This window comes from Macaca nemestrina, chromosome 10, assembly GCF_043159975.1.
Source record: "Macaca nemestrina isolate mMacNem1 chromosome 10, mMacNem.hap1, whole genome shotgun sequence".
In the NCBI taxonomy this organism is placed as follows: domain Eukaryota; kingdom Metazoa; phylum Chordata; class Mammalia; order Primates; family Cercopithecidae; genus Macaca; species Macaca nemestrina.
The window spans coordinates 139,461,767-139,489,340 of NC_092134.1; the positions used below are offsets into that span (position 1 = coordinate 139,461,767).

At 44.3% G+C, this 27,574-nt stretch overlaps 1 protein-coding gene across 5 annotated transcripts in view; it reads left to right on the top strand.

Moving 5' to 3' along the window:
* Window positions 1-27,574, top strand: part of LOC105484140 (calcium release activated channel regulator 2A) — a 209,418-nt gene that overhangs the window by 46,312 nt on the left and 135,532 nt on the right. For 2 of the 5 annotated variants that reach the window (XM_071072352.1, XM_011745470.3), the window contains 2 exons: window positions 2,538-2,668; window positions 22,395-23,041. The gene's annotated coding sequence lies outside the window, so the exon portion shown is untranslated. Of the gene's footprint in view, window positions 1-2,537; window positions 2,669-22,394; window positions 23,042-23,069; window positions 23,696-23,958; window positions 24,063-27,574 lie in introns of those variants that run through there. The other 3 variants (XM_071072351.1, XM_011745469.3, XM_011745468.3) reach the window with 3 other exon arrangements.

The window sequence follows — 27,574 nt, forward strand, 5'->3', positions numbered from 1 at the left end:
GGGTTTGTATATCATGCTAAGGGTTTGAACTTTCTTGAGAGGGCAACAGAGAACCTCGGAGTGCTTTAGGCAGGGAGGAGTCATGATCAGAGCTGAGTGTTGGAGACATCACTCTGGCCTCAATATGAAGGATGGATTAGAGTTGTGAAGACTAGAGCCTCCTTTGCCAACTCTCCATTTTCCTGACCTCTTCTCTCCCTTTCTCTTCTCTTTCCTTTTCTAGCTATACTCCCTTATGCTGCTATGAGAAGTGATGTCACCTAGTCCTGCTGCTTTAAACAGGATCCGTTGAGTGTTGACTCCCAATTTTATATCTCCAGCCCAGACCTCCCCTCTGACCCACTGCATCCTACATTTAAAAGCCTTCTCAGTCTTCATTTGGCTGTCTAAAACTTGTTCATTGCCTTGTCTTTTCCAGCATAGTAAGTGCCACCATCATCCATCCCTTTAGTTACCCAAATCAGTCCCCATTAGACATGCTCTTCTTTCTTCATGCCCCACACCAATCCATCACATCTGGGCTGTCTCTAAAACATATCCTGACTCCATCCACTTCTCATCTCCACTATTACCTTATCCCAAGCCACCATGATCTTTCATTTGCACTATTGCAGTAGCTTTCTAACTGTGCTCACCACTTTCCTTTTGAGCATACACCAATCAGAGTGATTTCTTAAACATAAATTGAATTATATCACTCCCATGCTTACAACCTATCAGTTAGTACCCATTGCACTTAAAAAAGTTCCCAATTCCAATCTGAGAACCAAAGGGTTCTCCATTATTTGGTCTGCCCATCCTCACCTGGATCGCTCTCTCTTGCTCATTATACTCCAGCCTCATTGTTCTTTCAGTCCCTCCATCACTGTGCTGTAATCCTTCCCTCTTCCTGGCATGCTCTGGGCAAAGCTGGATGCTTGCTTCTCCTTCAGACCTCGGCTCCCTCCTCTCGAGCTCTAGAGCCACTCTATCTCTGTGGACCCTCTGTGCTCAGTTACTCTTTCTCACACCACTCTGCTTACTTTCTTCCTAGAAAACATGACAATGTATACTCATCTTAGTTGTTTTATCTTCTGGCTCTCCTACTACAGTATAAGCTCCATGACACTAGCAACTTCTCTCTCACTCACCACAGTGTCCTCAGAACCTGAAAGAGACCATGGTACAAAATGCACATCATGGACGACATATTTCATGTAGGGGCTGTAATGGTAGTTTGAATGAGCAATTATGCGGGCTTCAGTGAAATGATGTCAGGATGGGAAGCAGAGGAGGTTTCCGTGAACATTTAGAAGATTGAATCAGTAGGACCTGGTGACTGAATGAGTGTGAGGATGAGGAAAAGCAGTAAAAGGTATTTCTTGACTAGATGCATAAGCATGCCATTGATGTGATGCAACATTCGGGGTGAGGAGCAGGAAAAAGCAAGGTGGAGTGCAAGAGCAATGAGGCTAGGGAGAGATAAGCATGACAATAACTTGATCTGTAGAGCTGGCTAGGGTTCTAAGAACATTTTGTGAGTAGAATTAGATTGTAGACATTTTCATTTGAAATCTATGTTTTTGAAATTTAGGCATATGTTAAGACATTATTTCTGAGTCTAGTTCCTTTCTCTAATTCTATTTCCAATTCTCTGCCTCCTCTCTTACCTTTAGAAAAGTGTTTGATCTGATACAATCAAATAAAATGATAACATCAATATCACAGTTTAGTGGTTTGATCAAGATTTTGCATTTTCCCCGTATTTCTAATATAAAGTTGTTTGAAATATTTAAAAGTCTCCTGAACCACTTGACTTTTCACATCCTAAACATACTTTGAGCCCAGCTAGTGAAATTCACTGAATCAAAGAAATGGAGAGTATTAGAGGCAGATGGGCTTCAGAGGTATATTAGTTGGTTTCCACACTGCTATAAAGAATACCTAAGACTGGGTAATTTATAAAGAAAAGATGTTTAATTAACTCATAGTTCTGCTTGGCTTGAGGGCCTTAGGAAACTTACAATTATGGCAGAAGGTGAAGAGGAAGCAAGCACCTTCTTCACAAGTCAGCAGGAGAGAGAGAGAGAGAGTGTGCGCAAGCAAAAGAGCAAGGAGGTGCCACACTTAAAACCATCCGCTTAAAACATCACACTTAAAAACCATCACGATAGTGAGAACTCCCTCACTATCATGAGAACAGCATGGGGGAAACTGCCCCCATGAGCCAATCACCTCCCACCAGGTCCCTCCCTCGACACATGGGGATTACCATTCGAGATGAGATTTGGGTGGGAACACAAGAGTCAAACCATATCGAGAGGCCATTTAGTTCACTGAGGAGAAAAAAGCCCCAAGTTAAATATAGCTTGCCAAGTGGTTAAACTAGGAAAAGAACTCAAGGGATATTTAATCAAATCCACTGAGCAGCACTGAATTTGAACCTCAGCTCCTGATTGCAATGGAAGAATTCTTCAGAACACTGGTGGTATGTTTGTGCTGCTCTTTTGTCCACACATTAGTTCAGTTGACATTTCTTTTTTTTTTTTTTGAGACAGTTTTGCTCTGTGGCCCAGGCTGGAGTGGTGTGATCTCAGCTCACTGCAAGCTCCACCTCCCGGGTTCATGCCATTCTCCTGCCTCAGCCTCCCGAGTAGCTGGAACTACAGGTGTCCGCTACCACGCCCGGGTAAGTTTTTGTTTTTTTGTTTTGTTTTTTTGTTTTGTTTTTTTGTTTTTTTAGTAGAGACGGGGTTTCACTGTGTTAGCCAGGATGGTCTCAATCTCCTGACCTCACGATCCACCTGCCTTGGCCTCCCAAAGTGGTGGGATTACAGGCCTGAGCCACCGCCTCCGGCCCAGTTCAGTTGACATTTCTGACTGTCACAGGCAGCACCAAACCTCATCCTTTTCTGTTGCAGAGCTGTTCCAGCTGCTGCATTTGGATTTATGGAGAAATGACTGCCTTTAGCAAACTATGTGTTTTTTTAAAATGACACCCTTAAGTCTGACTTATATTTATCCCCATCTCTCTGTTCTTCTTTCTGAAGTACACACCGCTCTCTCCTTTTCTTTTCTGCTTCCATTGAAGGATTTTTGGCCCAAGTGGGTGTTTGTATTCATTGCACCAGCCAGCCCAAGTGGTCTAGGGAAGGAAAAGCTGATAAAGATTTTGCGTATTTGTCAGCCTTCTCAAGCTCTTCTGACAGTCTGCCTGGAGCTTCATTGTTCCTTCATGGGGTATTACTTAAGAATCTTTGTCTATACAGCGGAGTAAGCAGTGATGAGACAGATCCTAATGCAGCACAGGGGCACACCCCCTGTTTGTCTATCATTGTGCTAACAGCAGAACCAGCCTACCCGGCATTTAAAACACGAGGCAGAACCACCCATCTGAAGGGACCATGCATTGTACAAAAAGCCATCCTCATTCTCTCAGCTTCCAAAAAAACTGCCTTCTGAGCAAGGCATGCCCTTGGCACCTCTGCAGGTGGACAGATCTTTACCCCATAACCCATGCATAGCTGTGGTCACCCAGGACACCAAAAGAGATAGTTCATTTTCTATTCACAGCCTCTAAACTTTAGTCGCAGGACAGAATGGGGCCCAAAGATCATGCAATACAACCATTTATATTCTTGTCATCACACTGGAAAGTTCTCCATGTGTAACTTATGGATCTTGCCAAGATAGAGCCTGAGTCTGTGTCTTTATTATTTAAATGCCTTTTGAGTCAAGGGAAGGTTCACACTGGCTGTCTGGAGATAAGTAAGTCAAAGTTATAACTGGCATTCAAATGTCTACACAATTTACTCCAGTTTATCTTTATAGACTTATCTGCTTCTGCTTCTCAATCCAATTTCTGTATTTTAGCAAAATAATATTATTTTTCTCTCAAATTCACCTTGTGCTTTTCCATTTCTAAAAACTTCTTTCTCTGGGCACATATTATTTCCTCCCATCTGTATTTCTCACATTCCTGCAATTCTGTCAATCAAAATTATATCCATCCCTAAGATCTGATTTAAATAACACTTTCTCCAGGAAGGCTTTCCTGATTGTTCTAGCTAAAAGGCCTCTCTCCTTCTTGAAACTCTGATATCTCAGTTTGTGTGTCTGTTATCACCTTACCTTATAGCGTAGTTATTGTGTACTCACCTTCCCTATGTCCTGCTTTAGTTAGACTGTAAACTCTCTGAGGACAGGGTCATTCTTTTTCATCTCTGTATCCCCCACAGCCTCTAAGACAGCCTTTTGCACTTAATAGGAGCTCAATAAACATCTGTTGTGAAATGAATGAGAATCACATAATGAGTAGTTAAGGAAACATGCAATGAGTAGTTAAGGAATTTTAGAGCCCTGAAAAACCCAGCTGGTGACTGGGTCCAGAGTAAAAGAGAAGAGCAGGAGCAGGAAGTGAGCTGGTTTGGTCTCTCTTTGGAGGCAACCAGCTGCAGCCCCAAAGAAATCTATTTTGTTTAGAAAAACAAAAACAGCAAACAAAGTTGGCAGAGGAAGTGATGACGTCAACACTCCATTTCTGCACAGATGTATCACTCAATTAAACTCGATAGCTCAAACACCAAATTACTACGTCTTCACCCCTCATCCTCCACCTAGCTTTCTCAGAACACACACACTCATGCCTAGGGGACAGACATCAAATATGTTTTAGAAGCTTGGTGAGTATTCTTGGTAGGGTAGAAAGTGTCATCCGGAATTCTCTCCTTAGGTACTATATGTTGGGGAAACGGGGATAGCAATGTGTGTGTGCAGTGTTTCAGTTCTTTTTTGGTAAAGGCCAAGATTGTAGATAAAAATTCATTTTAGTTGGATTTCTGCCATTACTGGTATCAAAAACATCTCAATTTTAGTGATGCTGAAAAGTACTGAGCAGGTGGCTGGAAACCTGGCACACTATCCCAAAGATCCTGGCAGCAAAATCTGAGAGAACACAGGGACAATGGATAGCCAGACAGGGCATGGCCCGAGCAGGGCTGGCTTTGACCAGGGCCACATGCAATCAGTATAGGTCAGAAGGAAGAAGAGAGAATTTATGTCACAACACGATGTCACCTACACAGTTGAGGAGCTTGTCATTACATGTCCAGGGTTCACACCTCCATTGCTGAGTCAGTATTGAGAGTCAGGTTGCTTTGTTTTGTCTTGTTTTTGTGTTTTTGTTTTTTCACAGCCTTATTGAGGTATCATTTATATACCTTATACCCATTGCAAGTATACAATTTAATGATTTTTAATAAATGTATAGAGTTGTATGACATCATCACAATCCACTTTTATTACATTGTCATCATCCTAAACATTTTATTAAGCTCATTTGCAGCCCAAACCAACTTCTACCCCACCTCCCGAGGACAATCACTAATCTGCTTTCTGTCTCTATAATTTGCCTCTTCTGGACTCTTACTATAAATGAAATCATCTAATATATACCCTTGGCATCTGTCTTCCTTTTTTTTGTTGTTTTTGAGACAGAGTCTCGCTGTGTTGCCCAGGCTGGAGTCCAGTGGCACGATCTCAGCTCTCTGCAAGCTCCGCCTCCCAGATTCACCCCATTCTCCTGTCTCAGCCTCCGGAGTATATGGGACTGCAGGCGCCTGCCACCACGCCTGGCTAATTTTTTTGTATTTTTTTAGTAGAGACCGGGTTTCACCGCGTCAGCCAGGATGGTCTCGATCTCCTGACCTCGTGATCTGCCCGCCTCGGCCTCCCAAAGTGCTGGGATTACAGGCGTGAGCCACCGCACCCGGCCTACATCTGTCTTCTTTAGGCATACTAATTAGGTTCATTCATGTTGTAATATGTACCAGTATTTTACTCCTTCCTATTGCTGAGTAGTATTCCATTGAATTGGTATACCATATTGGGTTTATCCACTCACCAGCTGGTAGACATTTGGATTATTGCCAGGTTTTGGCTAGTACAAATAATGCTGCTATGCACATTCACGTATGAGTCATTGTATGGAGATATTTTCATTTCTCTTGGATAGATTCCTCAGAGTGAAGTCACTGAGTCTTGGGTAAGTTTTTGTTTGACTTAAGAAAAACCAAATAATTTTCCAAAGTAGCTGTACCATTTTCATTCTTCCAGGAACACGCAAGCATTCCAGTTTCTCCACACCCTCACTAATACTTAGTATTACCTGTCTTTGAATATAGCACTCTACTGAGCATATAAGAACATCACATTATGGTTTTGTTTTTTTTTTTTTTTTGAGACGGAGTCTCGCTTTGTCACCCAGGCTGGAGTGCAGTGGCGCAATCTCGGCTCACTGCAAGCTCTACCTCCCCGGTTCACACCATTCTCCTGCCTCAGCCTCCCGAGTAGCTGGACTGCAGGTGCCCGCCACCACACCTAGCCAATTTCCTGTATTTTTAGTAGAGACGGGGTTTCACCGTGTTAGCCAGGATGGTCTCGATCTCTTGACCTCATGATCCACCCGCCTCGGCCTCCCAAAGTGCTGGGATTACAAGTGTGAACCACCGCACCCGGCCCACATTATGATTTTAGTTTGCATTTCCTTATGACTAATGATGTTGGGTGCCTTTTCGTGTGTTTATTTGCTATTAATATGTCTTCTTTGGTGAAATATTTATTCAAGTCTTCTATCATTTTTTAACCAGTTGTAATTAAAATTACTATAATTACTGAGTTGTAAAAGTATCTTTTATATTCTGGATACTAGACTTTTATTAGATATATGTTTTGCAAATATTTCATCCCAGTTTGTGTTGGTCTTTTAATTTTATTAGGGTTATTTTTTGAAGCACAAAGGTTTTTACATTTAATAAGGGGCAATTTGCCAATTTTGTCTTTTATGGATCCTATTCTGGAGTCATAAAGATTTGCAGAAGATTTATCAAAGAGATTTTTCTCCTATATTTTCATTTGAAAGTTTTATAGTTGTAGCTCTTCTACTTAAGACTGTGACCCATTTTGAGTTTAAGTAGAATGTCAAAGAAGGGTCTAAGTTCATTTTATTGCATATGGATATCCCTTCCCAAGTCCCTACTGTGGAACAGGCTATCCTTTCTAAATTGAATTGTCTTCTCCTTCATTAAAAACCAGTGGACCGTAAATGTAGGCTTTTATTTCTGGATTCTAAATTCCATTTCAAAAATATGTATGTCTGTCTTTATGCCAATACAACATTGCCTTTACTACTGAATAAGTTTTGGGCATTGCAAATCCTCCAACTTTTTTCTTCTTTTATAAAATTGTCTTGGCTATTCTAGATCTTTTGCATTTTCATATAAATTTTAGGATCAACTTGTCAATTTCTACCAAAAATCCTGATGGGATTCTACTATGTCGATTCTATGGATCAATTTAAGGAGATTGATATCTTAACAATATTGCATCTTCCAGTCCAGAAACATTTCATCTTCATTTATAAAGATCTCACTTTGGACTTAAGTTTGCTTTTCTTTTTCTTTTTCTAGTTTTGTAAGGTGGAAACTTAGGTTGTTGATTTAAATATTCTCCTTTTCTAATATATTCATTCAATGCTATAAATTTCTCTCTAAGCACTAGTTTCACTGTATCCCACTAATTTTGATGTTTTATTTAATTTTCACAAAGTATTTTTAAATTTCTCTTGAACTTCTTTCACCCATGTATTTTTTAGAAACATATTTTGAGATTTTCTAGCTGTCTTCTGTTATTGATTCCTCATTTAATTCCATTATGGTGAGAACATACTTTGAATGATTTCTATTCTTCTAAATTTGTTAAGGTTTGCTGAATGGCCTGGAATGTTGTCTATCTTGGGAGCTTGATAAGAATGTGAGCTTGATAAGAATGTATATTTTACTTTTGTTGGATGAAACATTCTGTAGATCTCTATTAGATCCAGTTGTTTGGTGGTGCTATCCCCTTCAACTATATGCTGATTGATTTTCTGCCTGCTGAATCTATCATTCACTGAAAGAGGATGTTGAAGTCTCCAGCTATGTTAGTGGATTTGTCTATTTCTCTTTGCAGTTCTATCAGTTTTGGCCTCACACATTTTGACTCTCTGTTGTTCGGCGCATACGTGTCAAGTATGGTAGTTCTCTTTGAGAATTAGTCCCTTTACCACTATGTAATGCCCGTCTTTATCCCTGTCCATTTTTCTTGTTCTGAAGTCTGCTTTGTCTGCAATTAATATAGTTATTATAGATTTATTTTGATTAATGTTATCATGGCATCTTTTCCTCCACCCCTTTAATTTATTCTATCTGTGTCTTTATATTTAAAGTGAGTTTCTTATAAACAGCATTTAGTTCGGTCTTGTTTTTTAAATCCTTTGTGATAATCTCTGTCTTTTGTTTACTTAGACCACACTTTTTTTTTTTTTTTTTTTTTGAGACGGAGTTTTACTCTTATTGCCCAGGCTGGAGTACAATGGCGTGATCTTGGCTCACTGCAACCTCCGCCTCCTGGGCTCAAGTGATTCTCCTGCCTCAGCCTCCCGAGTAGCTGGGATTACAGGCATGCGCCACTACGCCCAGCTAATTTTGTGTTTTTAGTAGAGATGATGTTTCTCCATGTTGGTCAGGCTGGTCTCGAACTCCCAACCTTTGGCAATCCTCCCACCTTGGCCTCCCAAAGTGCTGGGATTATAGGCGTGAGCCACCACACCCGGCCTTGTTTCTTATTCTTAAGCCTGGCTTCCTGGCCTAGAACACACATTTAAAGTTATTTTTGATATAGTTGGATTACTATCTATCACATTTACAACTATCTTCTGTTTTTTGTACTTATTCTTTGTTTCCTTTTCAAATTTCCCCTCTTTTCCCACCTTCTCTGATTTTTATTGAGCATTTTATACGATTCCATTTTCTTTCCTCTCTGCATATCAATTACATTTTTAAAAATACTGAGTGGTTGCCCTAGTGTGTATAATGTGTTTACAACTAATCTAAGTCCACTTTCAGATATTTATCTGTAATTATATGTTCTTAATTTCTCCCTCTTGTTCCTTATTGTGTTGCTATCACTCGTTTATCTATATGTTATAATTACCTAATACATTGTTACTATTATTTCTTTGAGCAAGTTATTATCCATTACATCAATTAAGAATAAGAAAAGTAAAGGATTGCATTTTATTTTAATTATTCCTTCTTCAGTACTCTTCCTATCATATTTCCTTCTCTCTAAAGAATTTCTTTTAACATTTCTCGTAGGGCAGATCTACTGATGATGAGTTTTCTCAGTTTTTGTTTGTCAGAGTTTTCTTAGTTTTTGTTTTTGTTTGTTTCGTTTATTGTGCCTTCACTGTTAAAGGGTAATTTTGCTGAGTATAGAAATCTAGGTTAGAGGTTTTTCCTTTCAACACTTCAAATGTTTCACTTAACTCTCTGACGAGAAGTCTGTGACTGTTAATTTGAAATGTTGACTGGGCCACAGGGTGTTCATACATTTTGTTAAACATTGTTCTGAGTGTGTCTGTGAGAGTGCTTCTGATGAGGATAACATCTGAATTGGTAGACTGAGTAAAGCAGATTGCCCTCCCCAGTATGGGTGGACTTCATCCAATCCGTTGAAGGCCTAAATAGAACAAAGAGTTGGAGTAAGAGAATTCCCTCTCTCAGCCTAACTGTCTTAGAGTTGGGACATTTTTCTTCTACTGCCTTCAAACTTGAACTCAGATGAGAAGTTATGCTGTTGGCTCTCCTGGTTCTCAGTTCTTCAGATTCAGGCTGCAAGTATACCATGAGCACTCCTGGGTCTACAGCTTGCTGATTGCAGACTTGGGACTTCTCGGCCTCCATAGCTGCATGAGCTAATTCCTTATCCTTCCCCCATCTCTCTCCCCATCCATACACACATATGTGTGTGTTTGTGTAAAGAGAGATGTGATGTGTGTGTGTGTGCATGAGAGAGAGAGAGAGAGAGAGAGATGTGGGGTGTGTGTGTGTGAAAGAGAAAGAGCGAGAGAGAGATATGTGTGTGTAGTGTGTGTATGTGTCTGTGTGTGAAAGAGAGACAGAGTGTGAGAGAGAGAGAGAGATGTGGGGTGTGTGTGTGTGTGTGTGTGTGTGTGTGTGTGTGTGTATTCTATTGGTTCTGTTTCCCTGGAGAACCCAGACTAATACAAAGTTCACTGTAATTTTTATCTCTGTTCCTCTATAGGTGCAATGTCCTCCCCTCACCCCCATCCCTCATGGCTTCTTTCAGGATTTTCTTGGTCTTTGGTTTTCTGAAGTTTGAATATGATATGCCTAGTTGTAGATTTTTAAATTTTATCCTGATTGGTGTTCTCTGAGCTTCCTGAAGTTTGGTTTCTATTATTAATTTTGGAAAATTCTCAGCCTTTGTTACTGAAGTTTCTCCTGCTCCTTTCCCTCTTTCTTTTCCTTTTGATATTCCCATTACACATATGTTTTACCTTTTGTGACCATCCCACAGTTCTTGGATATTCTGTTTTGTCTTTTTTCTTTTTTTTTTTCCTCTTTGCATTTCAGTTTGGGAAGTTTCTACTGACACATCTTCAGCCTCACTGACTCTTTCCTCAGCTGTTTCCAGTCTACTGATGAGCCTGTCAAAGACATTATTTATTCTACAGTATATTTGATTTCTAGCACTTTATTTCTTAGAATTTCCACCTCTCTGCTCACATTATCCATCTGCTCTTACATATTGTCTACTTTTTCCATTATAGCCCTTAATATATTAATCATAATAATAATTATTATTATTTTTGAGACGGAGTCTCACTCTGTCGCCCAGGCTGGAGTGCAGTGGCGCGATCTCAGCTCATTGCAAGCTCCACCTCCCGGGTTCACGCCATTCTCTTGCCTCAGCCTCCCAAGTAGCTGGGACTACAGGCACTTGCCACCACACCCGGCTAATTTTTTGTATTTTTAGTAGAGACGTGGTTTCACCGTGTTAGCCAGGATGGTCTTGATCTCCTGACCTCGTGGTCTGCCTGTCTCGGCCTCCCAAAGTGCTGGGATTACAGGCTTGAGCCACCGCGCCCGGCCAATCATAATTATTTTTAACTTTCTTACCTGATAATTCCACAGTCTGTGCTATATGTGAGTCTGGTTCTAATGCTTGTCTCCTCAGGTGGTTTTTTCTTGCCTTTTAGCATGCTTTGTAATCTTCTGTTGAAAGCAGACATGGTGTATCAGGTAGTAGAAACTAAAATAAGAGGCCTTTGTGTGAGGTTTTATGTTAATCTGACTACAAGCTGGGCTGTGTTTAGTGTTTACTATAGCTATAGGTGCCAGAGAGCTTAGTTACCTCCAGCATCCTTGCTTTTCTCCCTCTGTCCTGTTGTCATTGAGTTCCCATAAGAACCCCTTCTTTTTTTTTTTTTTTTTTTGAGTCAGAGTCTCGCTCTGTCACCCAGGCTGGAGTGCAGTGGTGTGATCTCGGCTCACTGCAAGCTCTGCCTCCCGGGTTCACACCATTCTCCCGCCTCAGCCTCCTGAGTAGCTGGGACTACAGGTACCTGCCACCACGCCCGGCTAATGTTTTATATTTTTAGTAGAGACGGGGTTTCACCGTGTTAGCCAGGATGGTCTCGATCTCCTGACCTCATGATCCGTCTGCCTCAGCCTCCCAAAGTGCTGGGATTATAGGCGTGAGCCACCACACCCGGGCGAGAACCCTTTCTTAAACAGAACTTGTGTTTTTCAGGTCTTTCAGCTGTAATCTGTTCTACTAGAGCTCTGTTGATATAATAAGGTGTGATGGTTAATACCTAGTGTCAATTTGATTGGACTGAAGGATGAAAAGTATTGTTCCTGGGTGTGTCTGTGAGGGTGTTGCCAAAGGAGATTAACATTTGAGTCAGTGGTCTAGGAGAGGCAGACCTACCCTCAATCTGGGTAGTTACCATCGAGTCAGCTGCCAGCGTGGCTAGGATAAAAGCAGGCAGAGGAATGTGTAAGCACTAGACTAGCTAAGTCTTCTGGCCTCCATCTTTCTCCCGTGCCGGATGCTTCCTGCCTTGGAACATGGGACTCTAAATTCTTCAGTTTTTGGACTCTTGGACCTACACCAGTGGTCTGCCAGGGGTTCTCGGGCCTTCGGCCACAAACTGAAGACTGCACCCTCGGCTTCTCTACTTTTGAGGTTTTGGGATTCAGACTGGCTTCCTTGCTCCTGGGCTTCCAGACAGTTTACTGTGGGACTTCACCTTGTGATCTTGAGAGTCAATACTCCTTCATAAACTCCCTTTCATATATGCGTCTATCCCATTAGTCCCTTGCCTCTAGAGAACCCTAATACATAAGGTGTTGGTGAGGTGAAATGATCTATAATTTTATGATGAAATCTCAGTCCTTTAGTAGGCTTGAGTCTCCAGGCTACAACCTTCAGAAGCATTTTGTTTCGTTTTGTTTTTCCCTTCCTTCAAGCGAGGCAGGAAGGTTAGAAGGAGCTGAAGTTGGCTAATTGTCCTTTCCTCAGGTAGGTAAGGCTCTGGTAAAGTTGGTTCCCTTGGAGAGCAGGCCCTTGAAATGGAGAATGCTTTGGCATATTTTAAATGCCTGCTTTTCCCCTCACGCCTGCCTGAAACATAAGGGATTTTTTTGTTGGATCTTCACTGTGAGAATCTAGTGGGGCTCCTGAAGGTAAAATCCATGAAAGTGTAGTGGGGGAAGCACACTAACACTGCATCTCCAGGAATTAATTACTCACTCGAGCAAATCCATCCTCGACCCCCAGCAATGCATCAGAATTATTAGTTAAGTCTTTCTGTCAGTTTACGGCTGTCCTGGCTTCTGCTTTACAAGAGCTGGCCTAGGCTGTGGCTCTCTGTCTTCACTTGTCTCTGTAGATTTCAGGATGCTTCTTTGCCTTGCGATGTCGATTTTCTGATGGAAGTAAGAAAAGTTATTTATTTTCCATTTGTTCAGCTTTTATCTTGTAAGAATGGGAGTGATAACTTCTAAGCTCTTCCCATGTCATAGCTGAAACTGGAAGTCCTCCATCCTTTTACTTTTAATTTTCTTTGTTTCTTTGAAGCTAAGCTATGTTTCTTGTTGACAGCATATACAAACATATAAAAATTTGGTCTTGTTCTTTTTTATGCAGTCTGAAAACCTGTTCCTTTTGAGTAGGGCATGGAGTCCATTTATATTTTGTATGATTATTGGTATGGATTTATATTTGTTATTTTTCTGTGTGTTTTCTATTTTTCTCATGTCTTTTTGATATTGTTCCTTTGCTCCTCTTTTACTTCCGTCTTGCGTGTTCAATGAATATTTTTCGTGTAACATTTTAATTCCTCTGTTGATTTTTCTGCTGTATTTTTGAGTTGTATTCTTAGGTATTTTAGGAATTTCAATGTGCATCTCAACTTCTTGCAGTCTAATTCAGAATAATACTAAATTAATTCTAAAAATATTGCTGCAATATTTCTTTCTTTTCTCTACCCTCCTTTGTTCCATTATTATCATATCAATTTCTATGGGTGTTATATACCCAACAATACAGTATTATAAGTTTTGCTTTATACAATTTTATGTCTTTTAAAGAAATTAAGAGAAAAAAATTGGAAAAAATATATTTACGGAGTCTTTTATATTTACCCACATATTTATAATTTCTGAACTGCTTCCTTTCTTATTGTGGACTTGAGTATCTTATGGTGTTACTTTCTTTCAGCCTAAAGGGCTTCCTTTAGTATTCTGAGGTACATTTGCTAGCAAAACATTCCCTCAGTCTTTGGTTACCTGGCAATGTCTTTGCTTTCATTTGTGAAGGATAGTTTGGATGGATATAAGTAATTTGTTGACAGATATTTTTCACCATTTTGAATATGTCATTTCACTGCCTTGTGACATCCATTGTTTTAGAATCGATTCATTCGTGTAATTTCTTTTGTTGATATTGTTTATTTATTGTTGTCATTCTTTCCTTAACATTTTAAACATGGTTTCCTGTAGTTCCTTGAACATATTTCTAATAACTGCTTTAAAAACCGTCTGCTAGACCCAATATCCAGGGACATTCAGAGACAATTTCAATTCACTCCTTTCCCCCCCCCCCGAATATGGTCATACCTTTGTATTGCTTTGCCTGCCTTATAATTTTTTTTGTTGAAAACTGGATATCTTACATAGTATATTGTAGCAACTTTGGATTTTAATTTTAATTGGAGTGTTGTTATTGTTACCGTTTTGTATGTTTATTTAATAACTTGCTGGAATAAATCTGTGAAGCTTGCCTCTTCTGCAGTGTATATCCACGAATGTGTCTGCTGCTGTTTTTCTTGTTTCTTATTTGTTTTTTTTTGTTTGTTTGTTTGTTTGTTTGTTTGAGACAGAGTCTTGTTCTGTTGCCCAGGCTGGAATGCAGTGGTGCGATCTCAGCTCACTGCAACCTCCGACTCCCAGGTTCAAGCAATTCTCCTGCCTTAGCCTCCCTAGTAGCTGGGACTACAAGCGCATGCCACCACACCCTGCTAATTTTTTTTTTTTTTTTTTGTATTTTTAGTAGAGGCGGGGTTTCACCGTGTAAGCCAGAATGGTCTCGATCTCCTGACCTCATGATCCACCCGCCTTGGCCTCCCAAGGTGCTGGGATTATAGGCGTGAGACACCACACCTGGCTTTGTTTCTTATTCTTAAGCCTGGCTTCCTAGAGTTCCCCATGTGTCTGCCTAGATGAGTGCTCAGCCAAAGATTGGTCAGGGGTTATGCTCAAATATCTTGAGCCAGTAAGATTTCTACTTTCTGCTGGCAGATTTCTGAGTAAGCCAGAGAGTGCATCAAAATTTCAGGCATTTTCCCCCCAAGTCTGCCCAGGCTTCTCTTTTCCCCGATCCCTTGCATCTCCACTGTACACAGGGAAGACTCCATTGGCCAGGAATGTGTGGGTGGCTTAGGATGCTACCGTCTCTGCAGCATATGCATATGCATATGACCTTTGTTTAACTCATAATGTGGGGAGAGTTTACTAATCCCCCCATATCTGTCTCACCTCCTGGAACTCCCTGTTAAGTACCCAGCTAGTCACTAGCTCATTGCTTGCTCTGCAATTTCAGGCCAGAAGAGCTTCTGGTCCTTTCTGATCAGTTGCCTCTGAGATCATCACTTAAATAATACTGCTTAAAATCAAGTGAGCCCCCTCTGGCAGTCAAAAAAATGCTAATTTGTAAGATCTGGCTTGCCCTCATTGAACTATCAAATAACAGAACTCTGGTGGCAGGGCAGGGGTGCAGGGATCCGTACAGATCACCACAGATTCACGCTGAGCTTGCTGTTGTTTGGTAGTTTTCATGAATATAAGCACTTTTCAGTTTGTTGCATGCCTGTAGTCATTTTTGAGAAATGAAATGGTTGTTTTTGACAGTTTTAAGTGGGGACTTTTTGAGTTTTGAGTGGGGACTGTAGTTGATTTTTGAGGAGATAGATTATCGACCTCTTCACACTCTTATGCCGGAAGTTCTTCTCTGGACATCAGGTTTTCATGGTGTCTCTCCCTGGCTGGGAGAGGGGATGTGCAGAACGGTAGGAGCTCTGGGCTGGAAGCTTTCCAATCTGGACTCAGCTGCACACTGGCTCTTACCCTTTGTAGATCTCGGTTCCCTTAGCTGAAAATCAGTTGGGGTTGGACAGGGTGATTTCTGCATTTCCTTCCAAAATATTAAGTTTCTAATGGAATTCAGAATTCAGCTAACATCTTTACATAGGAGATCTAAACACTTAATTGATCTCACCCTTTCCATGATCTTTGGTGTCACTGTTACATGAAATTCTATCTCCAAGGAGGTCATACATGTTATTTCATCTAAGAAGAGGCAGTGGTGCTTTTGACTTCAGTACAGAGAGAAGGATATTTTTCCCTCCCTCCCTCCCTCCCTCCCTCCCTCCCTCCCTTCCTCCCTCACTCCCTCTCTCCCTCCCTTCCTTCCTTCTTCCTCCTCTTCTTGCTTGCTTCTTTTCTTTTATTTTCCCTCCCCTCCCCACTCCTTCCCTCCTTCCTTCCTTCCTTCTTTCTTTCTTTTTTCTTTCTTTCTTTCTTTCTTTCTTTCTTTCTTTCTTTCTTTCTTTCTTTCTTTCTTTCTTTCTTTCTTTCTTTCTTTCCTTCTCTCTCTTTCTTTCTTTCTCTTTCTTTCTTTCTTTCTTTCTCTTTTTCTTTTCTTTTTTTCTTTTCAGAGACAGGGTCTTGCTTTGTTGCCTAGGTTGGAGTGCAGTGGCATTATCATAGCTCACCACAGGTGTGTGCCACTGTATTAGTCCATTCTCACATGGTTATAAAGAACTACCTGAGACTGGGTAATTTATAAAGAAAAGAGATTTAATTGGCTCATGGTTCCAGGAAGCATGGCTGGGGAGACCTCAGGAAATTTACAATCATGACACAAGGTGAAGGTGGAATAGGCACATCCTACATGGCTGGAGCATGAGGAAGAGCAAAAAGGGAAGTGCTATACACTGTTTTATTCGTCCATTTTCATGCTGCTGATAAGACATACCCCAGACTGGGAAAAGAAAGAGGTTTAATTGGAGTTACAGTTCCATGTGGCTAGGGAGGCCTCAGAATCATGGTAGGAGGTGAAAGGCACTTCTTACATGGTGTGGCAGGAAAAATTGAGAGAGAAGCAGAAGCAGAAACCCCTGATAAACCCATCAGATCTTGTGAGACTTACTATCATGATAATAGCACGGGAAACACTGGCCCCCATGATTCAACTACCTCCCCCTGGGTGCCTCCCACAACATGTGGGAATTCTGGGAGATACAGTTCAAGTTGAGATTTGAGTGGGGACACAACCAAACCATATCAACTTTTAAACAACCAGATCTTGCGAGAACTCACTCACTATCACGAGAACAGCAAGGGGGAAAATCCTCCCCCATGATCCAGTCACCTTCCACCAGGCCCCTCCTCCAACATTAGGGATTACAAGTCGACATGAGATGTGGGCAGGGACACAAATCCAAACCATATCAGCCACTATGCCTGGCTAATATTTTTTTTTAATTTATAACTTTTTATAGAGATGGGGTGTCACTGTGTTGCCCAGCCTGGTCTCATTCTCTTTGCTTTGCTTTTCCCTCTTCCTCTCCTCCCTCCCTCCGTTCCTTTTTTCTTTCCTGACATTGTAAGCCTTGACTATGTACCAGGCACTGTACTAGTTGCTTTTTACAGGAATTATTTCTTTTTTTTTTTTTTTTTTTTGAGACGGAGTCTCGCTCTGTCGCCCAGGCTGGAGTGCAGTGGCGCAATCTCCACTCACTGCAAGCTCTGCCTCCTGGGTTCACGCCATTCTCCTGCCTCACCCTCCCATGTAGCTGGGACTACAGGCGCCCGCCACCATGCCCGGCTAATTTTTTGTATTTTTAGTTGAGACGGGGTTTCACAGTGTTAACCAGGGTGGTCTTGATCTCCTGATCTCGTGATCCGCCCGTCTCGGCCTCCCAAAGTGCTGAGATTAGAGGCATGAGCCACTGGGCCCGGCTGAATTATTTCATTTACTTCTCACAACAACCTCATCAGGTAGGTCCTGTCCCTAACTACATTTTACAGATTAGGAAGCTGAAGAACAGAGAAACTTCCTGACATGTTCAAAGCTAAGTAGTTATTTAGTCTCTACCTCTCAATCCCCTTCTACTCTACAACACCAACTCTCCACATAAATTAGACTTTTGGCATCATTGGTCATGTTTTTAAGAGAAGTGGCCAGGAGTCGAGAGGTGGGGAGGCTCCTCTGGCTGAGAAACACCAGAGGTGTCTTTCTGCAGACGGCAGCATGAGAGCTGGATCCGGCTTTAGACTTTAAACAGAGATGCATGGAGGGCCCTGCAGGCAGGGAAAGCAATGGTAGTATGACAACAGCAGTTGCTAGAAAGCAAATGCTGGGCCCTTTACAGCCTATTTGTGGGTAAGTAGTGAGACATAAGCTTAGAAGGTGATACGGTTTGACTGTGACCCCACTCAAATCTCATCTTGAATTGTAGCTCCCACAATTCCCATGTGTCATGGGAGGCACCTGGTGGAAGGTAATTGAATCATGGGGGCAGGTCTTTCTTGTGCTGTTCTCATGATAGTGAATACTTCTCACAAGATTTGATGGTTTGATAAAGGGCAGTTTCCCTGCCCAAGCTCTCTCTTATCTGCCACCATATAAGACGTGCCTTTTGCTTTCTGCCATGATCGTGAGGCCTCCCCGGCCGCATGGAACTGTGAGTCCACTAAACCTCTTTTCCTTTATAAATTACCCAGTCTCAGGTGGGTCTTTATCAGCAGCATGAGAACAGACTAATACAGAAGGGTTGTTTTATCAAAACAAAGCATCTTTCTAAAAATGGTGATGTTCCCTGACCAACTTTTGATGGTGGAGGAATTAGGTTATTGGAAAGCACTCCATAATGAAACTGCCAGGCACTTTCCTTAGTTTTCACTGGCTTGTAGGAGCTGGTTGGCTCCACCAAACACTAGGCCTAGAACATTCTTGTGCTAACAGAACCCCTTGCTTCACCCGACTACGTTTGTTATTTCCTTATTTATTATATTCATGGTCAAGATACTGTGGTTGGGTCTTGTGTGTATGCATGTGCACTCATGGGAAAGCGGAATTATGCAGGAAAAAATCTATACTTTCTAAGCAATTTATAACTGTAAAATAGTAGATACGAAACATTAATTTCATCATTCCCAGATGATTAGATAAATGATAATTCACTGTTAGGCCTTTAGGTTATTTTTAGCTGAAGTAACAATGTGGCTTCTTTAGTGGATACCCTTGAATATCTGGTGGCTTTGATTTCTCTATTCCACAAATAGGGGATTCAGAAATTTGTGACAGCACAACAATCCCACATAAGGTGGCATCAGGTACGCTGTCTCTCAGAGGCCACTTGTGGGGCAGGGGGATGGAATGAAATCCTCCATTCAGGGCGTGCAGTGGTCACCCACAAGCTTGTGGCTTATAGGTCAAGTCACCCTGAGCCATAGTTACCTCATCGGTAATACATGGGATTGGCTCTGTGACTTCCAGCTCTCTCAGGTCTGTACCTCTGTGGCCCCATCTGAATGACGAAGTCTATTCTTGGCTGCTGGATGGAGAGTAGAAACTTCCTGCTCATGTCTTACTTGTCCTGTTTTGGAAGGACTCCAGATTTGTAAATCCCTTAAAGGAAGTACATGATTTTCAGAAATATCCTCAGGGAGGCCCTGAATTCTAGCCTAATTTTTCCATTGCAGCTATAAGCATGTAGCCTGAATTGGCTCCTGCAATCTCATAGATGTCTCCTCCCCAAACATGCTCACAGAGGCAAAGGATGGAAGATATGGATCCAGGGTGATTTCCCTCTGGTGTTTGCTGGCTCTGTAGTGCTTGCTAGCCCTCTGTTCCGGGCCGCTGTTTGATTTGGCCTTTGTTGGCGAGGCTCCGGGCGGTGGGGCAGAGCTGCCATTCTGTATGCAGCCCGAAAGAGTCAACATTGAAAAGTCTGTTTGGTTTTTGGCCTCCACCTGTTGGAAGCTCTGTAACTGTTGCCATTCATAATAAGGAAGAAGGAACAGCAGAGGGATTCCTGTATTAGAACAATGAATGTTTTCACTGTTCCTCTAAGGGGGCCAATAATAGGAACTGGGCTTAAGTTAGAGTTGAAAGCAGCAAGTGAACAAGAAAAAACAAAGAAGTTACAGATGCTAGGAGAAAGGATGCGACAGAGCATCAAGGTGACTCTGGAAGAGGGTACCTCGCTTCCTTGGAAGTGTCCCTGTGCCCTTCAAGTCAATTTTCTACTCCACTCACCCCTGACACTGGCTCTTCCCTGCCCCACCCCAGAGGAGGCAGCAACTCACAGCACAAGCATCTAAATGTTACTTACTCCACCGGCCAGCCCAGACCCTCCAGCCATTACCTATTTTCTTGGTTCATAGAGGAAACAGGGACTATGATCTGGGAGCTCTGCATCCATTTTCCTCCCACCACCTTGCTGCCATCCTCACTCATCTTTACCTCCTCCCCCTGCTTCTGAGACTTACGGGCTCCTCCTAAGCCCTTGTGCTCGCCAGTCCTTTCTGCCTCTTCTTATACCAGGGCCATTGACCCTTTCTCACTCACTCTTCGTTCTTTCTCTCTTCATCAGATTCTTTTTTTTTTTTTTTTTTTGAGACGGAGTCTCGCTCTGTCGCCCAGGTTGGAGTGCAGTGGCTGGATCTCAGCTCACTGCAAGCTCTGCCTCCCGAGTAGCTGGGACTACAGGCGCCCGCCACCTTGCCCGGCTAGTTTTTGTATTTTTTAGTAGAGACGGGGTTTCACCGTGTTAGCCAGGATGGTCTCGATTTCTTGACCTCGTGATCCGCCCGTCTCGGCCTCCCAAAGTGCTGGGATTACAGGCTTGAGCCACCGCGCCCGGCCTCTTCATCAGATTCTTAACCTCATCTACCAACCTCTTCCAGTTTCCTGCTTGGTTCTTCTGTTCCTCTCTCACACTATTTGTCCCCTCTACTGCCAGCCTCCTTGAGAGTGGTACCTCCTTACTTCTCCATTCCTCACTTCCATTTATTCCCAAACCATTGTGTTGGGGCTTCCAGCAACTCATCCAAAAAAAAAAAAAAAAAAAGAGAAAGAAAAAGAAAACAGAACACAACCAAAAAATACCCTGTTCTTGGGCCAATGACCTTCAAACTGCCAATTCCAATCCAGGCTTTGCCGTATGTATTTACCTTTTGTATGTTCACTCAACTATCATGACTTAGATGCTTCTTACATGTCAGAATGCAGGCCAGGAGGACACCAGAATACCTCTAATAAAACCCAAGTGTCCTTTGGATGAATAGCCCATTAGGTTTTTGTCTGCCAATTGCTTTTTACTGTGGATGACTTTATGTGCCCTTTTCTGGAAGTTGACTGGGTCTGGGCAGGCAGAGGAAACTAGAGTCCACTGGCAGTCTGGTGATCAGGGAGTATGGGTTGGAGGACATAACAGCTTAGGGCCCCAGTGGCACACATTTCCTGGTGTTGACATGACTTAGCGGTGGCCTCCTAGGGTGGCAGGGTTTGCAGCTGCTGTCTGGGGCTGCAGGCCCTGGTGCTAAACCAAGGCCATTCTCCCAGCAAGGAGCACAGTGGTAAGTCACTGGCGGCTGGGCAGCCTGCACAGCTGGGGAGCATGACCCAAGTGAGCTCAACATTGGCCAACGTCCTGTCCTTCTTTCATGGCTACTGTCTCTGTCACAGCCACCATCGTACCGAACTGCAATTGTCAATTCCCTGGCTGATTTTCTGTGACACTGAGAGCTCCTAGGGAAGAGCCTTGGTCCAGACCAGCTGTACAACTTGAAGGGTCCAGTGTAAAATACAATTTATATGGCCCCTTGTTCAAAAATTAAGAATTTCAAGCAGGTGACAGGAGAGCACTAAACTATGTATGAAGCCCTTCTAAGTGAGTGGCCTATGTCAAGGGTCGCCAACCCCTAGGCCACGAACCGGTAATGGGGTACTGGTCTGTGAACCCTATTGTGAACTGTGCATGTGAGGGATCTCGTTTGCACACTCCTTATGAGAATCTAACTAATGCCTGATGATCTGAGGTGGAACAGTTTCATCCTGAAACCATTCTCACCCCCCACTCCCATCCCTGGTCCATGGAAAAATTGTCTTCCATGAAACAGGTTCCTGGTTCCAAAAAGGTTGGGGACCTCTGGCCTATGTGAGTTCATAGGTCACATGCCCAGGAAGCTGGCCTTGCCTAGGTCTTATTCATCACCTAGAGAGTGCTCAATAAATCCTCATTGAATAAATGAGTTTGGGTTTCTCCTGCAACACTGAATCAGGAAAGCAGTGTAGCCATGGGGAAAGAGGAAGTGGAGATCCTCATCCTTCCCACGGTCCAGGCTAGCTCCATAGCCTGGGGCCATTCAGTGAATATCAACTGTGCCTCAGTTTCCTACATCCATACATGGGAAGAACCATCTTTTCCCCGTCGCTTTTCTGCCATGCACCAAGAGTAAAAGAGGCACAAATGTACCAGCTCAACTTGCAGCAATTAACGTGATGGCTCTGTGATTCTGAAGGACACCGTGAGGTGTGGTGTTCTGTTAAAGAAAATGCTAGCAAATCAGAGACATCCCCATAGAAACCAGAAGATGTGGTTAGTGTTTGTACCATGAAATGTCTATGTGTTCTGAGGTGGGCTAAAGGACAGTTGCTTTTCTTCCCTATTAAATAGGTGGTTAGACTCAGACATAAGGGTACGGGAGGCAGAACGGTGTCAGAGACAAAGACGACTGCATGGAGTTTGGTGAGAAACCATCCCCAAAGCAGCAATTTTTTGGATGAGTCTCAGCCTTTCTGAGCCTCTGTTATTCCAACTGCAAAGTGATACAATTAACAATAACAAAAATTTGATAAGAGCAAATACATTTGACATTTTTAATGCACCTGCTACTATTCTAAGCCCTTTAAAGATACACATTTATTTCAATTCATAGAACACCCCATGATGCAGGAGCTGTTACTATCCACATTGTACTGAGAAATGTGGAGAAAGTTCCAGTAACTTGCCAAGGATGTAGCTGGCAAGTTGGAGCACCGAGATTTGAACCCAGGGCTTTGGCCTCCAGAGTCTGTGCACTAACCACTATAATACCTCTGAGACTGTGAGGGGCAAATGAGTGACAACACATTGCTTTGGAAGTGAAAGGCGATCTAAACGTGCAAGTATTAACAGTATTAAAAACAACAATAACAATGGTAGGTACCTCCGATGCCTCTGACTTTATTTCTCTGGTCACAGTTTTCTCCTCTGTAAAATGGGCGGGCGGGCTTTGCATTGGATAATCTCTGAGGTCCCTTCCACTTCTCCGATTCTGATAATGAAAGGTCCTTCTTTCCTCACATAGGGCTGAGAGAAGGGCAAGCCACCGGCTTGCAGAACTTGGAGGCTGATACAGGGAAGCCTACCCAGGACAGAGCTGGAAAAGCCAAGGCACACAGTGGGGACACACCAGAGGGCAGGCCTCAGAACCCTGACAGCCTTCTGAAACTCTGGTGGGGTGGAGGGAGGTTGTGGGCTAGTGGCTGGCTGGGCTGCAAGGAGAAGAAAGGACTCCACAGAGCAATTTATAACAGCTGCTCAGTAAGTGCTCATTTGTTTCTCTCCACCTTGGAAGAGGGCTTAGTGTGTGTGAGAGGGGGATGCTACATAAACCAGCACTAGAACGATGGGCTTACCAGAAAGAACTGGGGCACTCTGCAGGGGCAGTGTCTGGGGAAGGGTTCTCCAAAAAAGGTGACATTTCAGAGGGGCCTGGATGGATGAGTAGGATTTCAACAGGCAGAGATGAAAGGGGAGGGTGCTCCAGGCAAAAAGCAAGAACTCCCAGCAGCCGTGAAGAACAGCTGGTGTTTGGCAACAGCCAGTGTGTCCAGAGCAAGTGTTGTGTGTGTGTGAGGGAGAGAGGGTGAGGCTGGAAAATTAGGTTGTGGCCACAGTGGGCAGGGTGGGCCTTGCCTTGTGCACTAGGCTGAGGGGTTATCCCGCGGCCTGAACACCTTGGGAGGCCTTTGAAGATTTACTTAGTGCTTTATTAACAAATAGGTATTGGGCTTTGGGTTTTTGGTGTTTTGTTTTGTTTTTTAACGATTCATGCCCACAGTAGAATAGACAGAAGGTTCAGAAAAGTATGAAGAATAAGATCCCCTTTTAGTTTCTGTTCCCAGAGATAACAGCTGGAGTGACGCCAGGCCGTTGGCGGGTTTTCGGGGTGCACTCCTAGACACCACCTCTCCAGTGAGTCAGCAAGGGCCGGACTGATGGGAACCTGAATCGGGGCAAGGAGCCTAGGGGGCCTAGGGGGCAGAGGGGCCGGGGAAGCCCGACCAGTCAGGCAGGCTAAATCGGCAGGGGCCCCGCCCTCGCCACTCCCTGGCAGTCTCAGGTCGCGCCTGCCGGCCCGGACCCGCCGCTCGGCGCGCGCAAGTCCAGGAGGGCGCCCAGGGGGCGCCGCTTCCCCTTGAGCTCCGCTGGGGGGCTGGTCCAGCCGCGCGGATCCGGGCGGAAAGAGTCGGGCGGAGCGGGCGGCGGGGCAGGCGGCTGCTTGACAGCTGTGAGCCGAGCGGGCGCGCGGGCAGGTCCGCGGGAAGCGTACACGCTCAAGGTAACGTGGAGGAAGGTTGAGGCTTGAGGGTGGGCACCCGGGGCGCGGCGCTTCCTGCCTGCTTCTCCGGCTGCTGCGAAGTGTGAGCGCGTGTGTGCAGCGCATGGAGTTAGCAGAGGGCCTGGCTGGAGGCTGTGTGCCCTTGGGTGGGAACAGCTGGCTCCCCTGCCACCCCCAGGCCTGGCCTGGCCCTTGCTCCCCTCGCTGTCACTCGGTAACGGGACTGGAGGGGAGCCGAGAAGCCCTAGGGTTTTGGTCAGGAAGGGACCTTAGGAACCCTCCAGCCTCATCCAGCCTCTTCATTTCACAGATGAGGAAACTGAGGCTCAGAAGGGTAGAGTGACTTGACCAAGGTCTCAGGCCTAAGATCCAAAACTCCTACCTTGCAGGTCAATGCTACTAGGAGCCCTGGCCACGCAGGCAGCACCCACAGCTCTTGCCATGTGTAGAAACAAAGAACCGAGACAGACAGACAGACACAGAGAGAGAGAACCTCCCAGAGCAAAGGAAGGCGGTCAGGAAGTGGGCGGCTGCTGAGGCTTGGCTTCCGCCCTGGCCCCAGCGTGTGCTGGTCTGGCTGTGTGGCTCAGCGGCCCTGTGCTGACTCTGCTCGTGTGTGTGTGTGTGTGTGTGTGTGTGTGTGTGTGTGTGTGTGTCTGTGCACCCATGCATGCCCTGGATGCAGCGAATGTGCCCTGCCACGTGGGAAAGCCCTCTGAGTTCATTCATCTGCTTACAAGGTGTGCTTGGGAACTTGCCCTGTTTGGCTCTGTGGAGGACACCAGGAATCTCAAAGGAATTCCTTCCGTGTGACTTTAGAGGACAGAAAGGGTCAGTCCGTGGGAGTCCCCAGGGTGGTCAGAGGTCAGGAGGAAGAACCTAACTCGTGAGGTGGTGAGTTCCTTGTCTCTGGAAGAAAACAGCATGTACCGAAGAGTCTTTTTATCAAGGATGTGGGCATAGGGATATGAAGTCAGGGCAGCTTGCTCCACGTGGAATCAGCATTTTTGTTGGAGGGTCCAGGGTTCATGCCCCTTTTCAGGTGAAATTAACATGCACAACCTTATGGGATAGTATTTGTCCATAAGAGCAACTTTATGCGTAGTTTTTGAGTGATAAGTGAGGGGCTTCATGTATGGCTTCCGAGGTCCTGTCACCTCTCGGTTCTATACTGTAAAGCATGTAGAGGGAGTCTGGAGGAAGGAGGTTACTTCTGGAAGGAGTGACTCGCAGAGGGCGTCCTGGAGGTGGCACTGAGGCCGGGCCTTGAACAGGAGTCTGGGTCTGGGCATCTTGGGGAAGGACGGCTGAGCAAAGCCGTGAAGGTGGGATGTACCTGAGGAGCGAGGAAGAATGTGGTGGACAATTCGGTGAGGAGTGCTGCCTGGGAGAGATGGCAGAGGCTTGGAGTGTTCGCCTCGTTATTAAGCCTAGGGATGTTTTGATGGTTTCTAAGAAGGGAAGTGGTGTTTTTGATGCTGGATTCAGAAGAACATGTCATCTGCAGCTGGGTATGGGATGTCCTGCAGTGGAGGAAGCTTTGGGAACAGAACCTGGGAAGAAGCCCATTGCAGTGACCATGAGGGGTTGAACAGGGCTGGTGGGAATGGACAGGAAGGGGCTAAAAGTCTTGGGGGTGGGGGAAAAGTCATCTGCTATGTGCCGGGGCCTGTGGTAGGAGATTTTCATGTTTAATCTCATTTATTCCTCCTGACAGCCTCATGAGGAGATTGCTATGATCGTTCCATATTGTAGAGGAGGAAACTGAGAGAGAGGTTAAGTGGTTTATCCAAGGTCATATAGCAAATAAGTGGTGGGATGGGGATTTTAACCCAGAGAACAATGGAGTAGATGCAATCTGGTAACTGAATAAATGTCAGGGACTAGAGCAGAAGAGACCAAGATGATGGCGATTTGGGTTCCAGAGTTGGAGTGGTTGGTAATGCCACTGATGGAGATGGAATCCCAGGTGTGGGGAGTGATTGGAGATGTGTCAGCCTGTGGTGAGCCTGCAGAAGGCAGGGCCCAGCACTGCGGCAGTGGCCACAGTAGCCATCCATTCTGCCTTGGGGCTCCTTGTCGCGATAATTTGCTGAACCTGTTGTGGGGAAGGAGGGTTGAACCTGCAAGCTGCCTGGGTACTGGCAATGCAGCTGAGAGAAGTTAGGCTGGAGGAGAGCTAGTGAGGGATTCCTCAGGGACTGGCTAATCACCCACTGAGTTCACATCACTCTTGCTTTTCTTCCACACAAAATAATGTCTATTCTGTTGCAATGCACAGAGGACTCAGGCACTTGCCATGATACTTTAGGTGAGAATTAGTTCAGATTTTATATTTTCCAAGGCCCTGGTTCCCTCGTATGTTCCCCTAGAGAAGAGCTAAAAGATGCAATTGCCAATATTGCAGAATATTGCAGAATTCAGGATCCTAAGAGCAGGTCCAGGGCCTTTTACAATGTCATAGAATCACGGTGTTCTAGAGACAAGTCTGCCCTATATTACGGATGGAGAAACTGAGTCTTTGCGAAATCATGGTCCTTTGTCAGCTGTTAGTGAGTGGCAGAAATGGGCCCAGGCCCTTGGGCTCCAGAGGTTTTGCTTTTTCCACTGACACACACGGAGGCTGCTGTCTTGCAGAGGAGCCTCCAGGGTTTCCTATAAAATAGCCCTGGGGGCCGGGCGTGGTGGCTCACACCTGTACTCCCAGCACTTTGGAGGCCGAGGCTGGGTGGATCACCAGAGGTCAGAAGTTCAAGACCAGCCTGGCCAACATGGTGAAACTTCATTTCTACTAAAAATACAAAAATCAGCTGGGCATGATGGCAGGCACCTGTAAGCCCAGCTATTCAGGAGACCAAGGCAGGAGAATTGGTTGAACCCGGGAGGCGGAGCTGAGATCGTGCCATTGCACTCCAGCCTGAGTGACAAGAGCAAGACTCCATCTCAAAATAATAATAATGAAAAAAAAATTTTTTTTAAGCCCAGGGGACAATTTTATAGACAGGTCGATGGTCCATTTCAAACTGGTACACTTTTTGTTCCTACCAACACAACACACACACACACACACACACACACACACACACAGAAACAGCAACAACAACAAAAACCAGCACATTGTTCCACTCATCCATCTGTTGGTCATTTCTTTGCCTTTTCAAATTGCTTTCTTTCCTGTGAGAGAAATTTGATAAGGCACAGTTTAGTTAGAGCTGTAAAGGGTTCTATCCAAGTCCAGGGTCAGAGGGAGGTCCCAATAAAGCCAGACGGTACCTGTGTGCACCACCAGAATCCTAAGGCACGGGCAGGGAAGCAGGAAAGGAGAGGATGGCTGTAAGGATCGAGGAAGGAGGGGAGACAAAGTGCAGAGAAAAAGGAAAAGAGGAAAAGCTGAGTTTGTGTGGCAGACACGTCAGTGGCATGGGCATAGCCTACTTGGGGACCTGTATTTTGGGAACCTGGCTCCCCAGTACTCAGAGGCAGCATGAAGCAGGGAGATAACCAGGTGGACA